This window comes from Azolla caroliniana, unplaced genomic scaffold (genome assembly GCF_043228905.1).
Source record: "Azolla caroliniana isolate FFs.n. ecotype wild unplaced genomic scaffold, voAzoCaro1.0.p SCAF_13, whole genome shotgun sequence".
NCBI classification, from domain to species: domain Eukaryota; kingdom Viridiplantae; phylum Streptophyta; class Polypodiopsida; order Salviniales; family Salviniaceae; genus Azolla; species Azolla caroliniana.
Window position 1 is genome coordinate 3,269,561 of NW_028230448.1, and position 6,267 is coordinate 3,275,827.

Consider the following 6,267-nt stretch of genomic DNA (forward strand, 5'->3'; position numbering starts at 1 on the left):
GGATTGTGCTTCTGCCAATGTCTTTCGTAATTCAGTGATTGTGCCATTAGTTTCTCCTTCCATCTGCATCAGTTTTGCTTGGGCACCTAACACGTCAAGTTGCCGTTGTTCGGACACAACTTCCAAGTCTGCACATCGTTGTTCTAAAATTGATCTTGCCGAAGCCTATTCTTCTTGGTCTTGAGCATTTTTCTCATTCAGTTGAGTAATCCAAGTTTCTTTTTCCACTAGTTGTTCAACGCATTATTCTTCCTGAACTTTGATATACTCTTCAAGCTCTTCGACCTGTTCTGCGCGTTGTCGCGTGGTTTGTTGTTGTTGCGCTAACTGTCGGCGCAACCTTTGAATCAAATTGTCTTTAGCATCCAGCCATTTGCCTATGTCCGTCTTTGCTAATTGTAGTCGATCCTCCATTTTCTTAGATCGGGTTTCAGCTTTTTCAGTTTTGGCTTCAGCCTCCCTGAGCGCTGCTTCTGGCTGTTGTAATTTCTGTTGTAGTTCCTGCTTAGATTCTAAAGGTTTGCTTGCTACTGCCTGCTACACCATTTCCTCTTTTGTTTTCTGCAGTTGTTCTTCTGTTTGTCGAAGACGTTCTGACAATTGCTGGTTTTTGGCTTGCGTTCTTGTACATTGTGCATTTAAAATTTCCGATGCGGCTATTGCCTTCTTGTACAAATCAGCCATATCTCTAGCTACTCGACTGGTCTTGTCATATTCTCGATGTACTTCTACCAGAGCCTCATGCAATGGTGGCATCTGGATGGCTTCGTCTTCATTCTTCGCACTCCGTTGTTGGCCAATTTGATCGACCTCTTGTTGCTCCTGCGGCTCGACATCTCCACTTAATGATTTTTGGATTATTATCTGATCCCGGTGCTCTTGTGCCATTCTCTCGGACACCTCTTGTAACCTATGAGCTAACCACTCTACTAATTCAAAAGATGTTCTGAATTGCAAAATGGTTGCCAATTCATGTGTTGTTGGAGGAATATCGGAGAATCCAGTTGCTTCTTGGACCATGGTTACTGATGATTGCCCTTTCTGAATTCTGGTTGTGTCATTAGGATTGACACGAGGTACTTGTGTGGTTGGTGTGGCCTGGTCTTCTATGGAAATCGCTGAGCCCTTTGTTTTACTCGACTCTGTCTTTGTGTTGGTGTTGACTCCTGATTCGATCGAGGTGGTTGTGAAATTGAATGTGTTGTGGCCACTGTTGACAGCAACCCCCAGTCGAAAACCTCGCCCTCATATGTGGCGATTATGAACCCGGCCCTTTTCTTGGGCATATAGTAAAATCGGGAACTCACAAATCCCACTTCCAACAAAAATTTCACTACTTCATGAAAAAATTCATCTTCCCCTCCTTGAGTTTGAAAAGCTTTGGCCGAGGGAGAATATTCTCTAAAATAAGACCTGAGCATGTCTTTGTCCATTTCCTGGACCGTATCAAAACCTTCTCTTCTCAAGTTCAACATTCGGCATACCTTTTTATTCGTGATTTGTGAAACATCGATTTGTTGTAGAAGTTCTGCAGCACGAGGATGAGGTTCTGCTTCTACAACTTGGATGAACCCTTGTAGATTTTTGCTGACGAGCCACTGGCGCAAGTTATCAAAAACATGAATCAACATATTTTCGTCTTCAGACAAGAAATTAAAGTGTTGTGGTGGAGGCGACGCAAGCTTAAGTCTATGGTGATTACAAGTAGAAAATCGTTCAACACGAATATGTTTTTGTTTCTGTGGTGAAACAGATGAGGATGGAATAGGTTTTAAAGAAATAACTCTTTGCATGATGCCTAGGGGATAGAGACAGTTACTACTAATGTAAGTAATAATGTATATTTAGCAATAATGGTTCCACCACTCATTTTTAAGAGTGCATGCAATACCTTTACTATATTTATAGTCTGACTTAGACTCCCCAAGATTCCACTTTAGACAGTTAGTTGTTTTTGCCAAGAATACTCTATCTAGTTAGGTTTTATTTTTTTATTTTGCCAAGAATCCATTGTGAATGGGTTTTTCGGCATTGGCCCGTGATAAAGTTTAAGCCGAAAACCATTTACCCATTTCGGTAAAATTTTGCCTGATAGTGTGCCGACTTGATACGTTCCATTCTTGTTGTGAACGATCCAGACTGGTCCTGTCCATCGAATCCGAAGCTTTCCAGGCATAGATCCCATTTTTGTTTGAAATACTAATATCGGTTTTCCGATTCCGAACTATCATTATGTTTGTCGAAGATGCCGCTCCACAAATGCTTTCGTCTGTTGCTGCTTCCACTCCAAATCCTTCATGGCCTATATCCGGCTTTCTTCTAACATCAACAAACCTTCTTTCCGAATTTGTTTTGACTGTAGCTCATCTAACCTTTTTGTTGCTTGAATTCAGAGTGTCGGAACTTGGAATTCTATTGGCATTCGGCTTCCAAGCTGAAAGCCATGCGAAAAGGCACGCACTTGATAGATGTTTTATATGAAGTCCTATATGCCCATAAGGCACTATTGAGTTTTTGATCCCAATCTGTACGATTTGCATTCACTATCTTCTTAAGTATTGTCTGTAGTGTTTTATTTGTCGATTCCGCTAATCCATTTGCTTGCGGGTAGTATAGAGTGCTTTTCTTATGCACCACTGCATAATAAGTAGATAATTCATGTACAATTTTATAATGAAATGTGTACCTTGATCACTTACCAATTCTATTGGACATCCGAACCAGCACCATATACTTTCGTATAAGAATTTGGCTATTGAGGCTGCCGTATTGTCTTTTAGCGTTTAGCCTCTACCCATTTCGTACAGTAATCTACGACAACTATGGTGTACCGATTGCCTGTGCGTAGTGCGGCTGGTTTAAATGGGCCGACAAAATCTAATCCCCATTTTTGGAATGGCTCCAAAGGTAAGATAGGTTGCAAAGGCATTCTTTCTTTTTCGGTGGGTTTCCTCATTCGCTGACATAAATCGCATTTTCGACAGTAGTCATTTGCGTCCTTCATTATTGTAGGCCACCATAAACCACTGTTCCATATTTTCCGTGTCGTAGTTTCACCTACATAGTGTCCTCCTACAATGCCACAATGGGTTTCTCGGAGAATTACCGCTTCCTCAAATTGTCGTAATGCCCTTCTCCAAATTCCGTCCGCTCCGTTGATAGACAAAAATTCCGACGACAAACGACTAATCTTTTTCTTTCGTCCGTTGATAGGTGCTCAGGTGGCAACCCTAATGTAAGTAAGATTGTCATTTTTGAGATCCAAGCATGATCGTTGTCTTCGTTTAATTCCTATACATGTATTGTGTCCACTCAAAAGAGCTGCTCATCCGGAAAGTCATCTTTCACACCTGTGCCCTCTTCTCCTGACTCTAGTCAGCTAAGATAATCAACAACTACATGTTGTACCCCTAGCCGATGCAGAATGTCGAATTCAAATTCTTGCTGTAATAGCGTCCATCGTGCCAGCTTACCCATTAATTCTTGTTTCGAAACCAAATAGAGTAAAGCAGAATGATCGACATGGAATGTAAATTTTTTGCCCAAAAGGTAGTGTCGAAATTTGTTTATACTATAAATCATTCCTAAAGCTTCCCTTTCAGTCGTCGAGTAAGTCCGTTCTGTTGTTGACAGTTTCCGACTAGCGTAGTAAATTGGTCTATACCAACTTGTTTCGGATAGTTGCATGAGTGCACTTCCGATTGCTACATCTGATGCGTCGATGAACACATGAAACGGTTTGTTCTAATCATGTGGTTGAACCACCAGAACTTTAGACATCATTTTCTTGAGGCAGTCATACGCATCCTACTCCACACTTGTCCATTGGAAAGGTGTTTTATGCACTACCGTGTGTAAGCAAGATATCTAATCATTCTACTATGCCATGTAATTTGCCCTAAGAACCGACTAAGGCCCTTAGCGTTTGCTGGTGCCGGTGCCTCTAATATGGCTTTGACCTTGTTTGGGTCTACTATAATTCCTTCCTGACCGACAATGTGACTTAATAATGCTCCACTTGTAACCCTAAACACGCATTTTGGCGGATTCAAACAGAGGCGACCTTTCTGACATCGTTCCAAGCATAGTTGCAAATGTTCAAAGTGTTCAGATTTCTGACTATAAACCACAAAATCATCCAAGAAAACTTGATGAATGCGGGAATGTAGTCCCCAAAAATTTCCTGGATGACCCTTTGGAATGTGGCTCGACCTTTTTTTAATCCGAACATCATTACTACTGCCACAAACACCCCCCATTCTGTGACAAAAGTTGTCATTTCCTGATCTTCCGGATGCATTCTTACCTGATTATACCCGCTAAAGCCATCAAGAAAACTGTACATTTCGTGACCCGTTACTACATCCAATATACCATTCGTAAATGGTAATGGAAATGCATCTGTTATTGTTGTTGCATTAAGTTTCGTGTACTCGACACATACCCGAATTTTTCCATTCTTTTTCGGAACGACTACAATTGGACTCAGCCATGTAGCTTTTTTAACATGTCAAATAAACCCTACCTTCAGGAATTTTTCTATTTCTTCTTTAACTTTAACTGCATAATTAGGATTTAGACGATTCCTGCGTTGTTGAACTGGTTTCGCATCTTTATGAAGATTAATTTGGTGTTGACAGAAAACTGGATCTAACCCTTTCATATCTTCAAAAGACTAGGCAAACACATCCTTATATTCTTTGATTAAAGTGACTAATCGTTGCTTATCAACCAAGAACATATCCTTGGCAATCAGAATTGTTTTCGGCTCAGGCACGTTATCTTCTTTTGCTAAATTTATCTCCTCTAATGCCGAAGTCTGAACTCGTTGAGATACCCTTAATTCCTTTTCGGTAGCCTCTTGCTGTAGTCATATTTCTTTCATTGTTTGCTCATCCAGTGGTAAACTCTCCGATAGATCCACGTATGATGTCAGAGCTTCTAATATATCCACTTCGAACAAGGGAATAATTTTTGGGTTATCATTGAAATAATGATGTTCCTCCAGTTCATCCAGTCCTTCCATCATATTCACGGCCTTTGCATGAATTGACAAACATTGCTTACTTGTAGTAACCTTATTTTGTGTTGACACGCGGATTTTAGTTTTTCCTTTCCGGAATGTCAATCAATTCTGATTCCAATTTTGCTTAATATTAGCAGTTTTTAACCATGGCCGTCCTCATAGCAAAGGATATGCTCTAGGAGCCTTTAGATGGAGCACGACGGCCAATATTTGAAAAGTGTGACCACCTAACACGACATCTAATTGCCACAGTAATCCTATTGGTCGTACCGTACTAGTATCGGCCATTCTCAACCAAAATGGACATGCTTCCTATTTGGTAATGCCGAGCTTATCACAAGTAATCTTATTAATTACATTAACTCCTGAGCCACCATCGACAATAGCACCATCTATTTCTTGGCCATGAATTATGACCTTAGTGGACAGATTCTGCTCATCTATCATTGTCAGACTATTACTAGGCTGACTATAGTTAACAACTACTTGTTCGGTGCCGTTCTGGGTAATCAGATTTGCCACTTTCTCCGTAAATCTTGGAACCAATTTGAGTAATCCCGTCAAAGGTAATGATACTTGGCAATCAACCAAGATTTTCCAAGCTTCCTCTTGTTCCTGTACTGCCATTGGTCCGGGCAGATCGTTAATTTGGTTATCTCATTGTCCTGCAATATTCTGGACACATTATTTTTATTTGCTTCCTCCACCCATTCCTTGGCTGCTTTCCTGGCCGCTTCCTGAATTTCCCATTCAGATTGTTTATTTTTACTCCTAGTAGTTACTTGTTGAATTTCTGGTATCACCATATTGACGGTGGGTGCTTTTCCTTTTAATGTCCATCCTTCCTGCAAATGTAACAGTTAGGAATAAATGTTCCGCTACCTTCACCTTATTCATATTGGTGACCTCCATTCTCATCAGAATCCAGATTTTCTCTCTGAGAATCATGTTGAAATTGTTGTGACGCTTTTTGCTTGTAGAACTTTTTGTTATTAGGTCAATTTGGTTTATAATGACCTCCTTTTGGTTGTTGACGACTATTATCCTGTGTTTGTTGAAAATCTTGACTTTGCTAAGAATCATATTGTCGGTTGTCTTCTTGATACCGATTGTTGAACCTATTACGATTATCCTGGTACCCATTTTCTAGAAACATTTGTCGCACCGGTGCTATTGTTTTGTTAAGCAGATTATATTCACACTGCTCCACTGAATGGGCTTTAGAGTGACATATTGTGCAA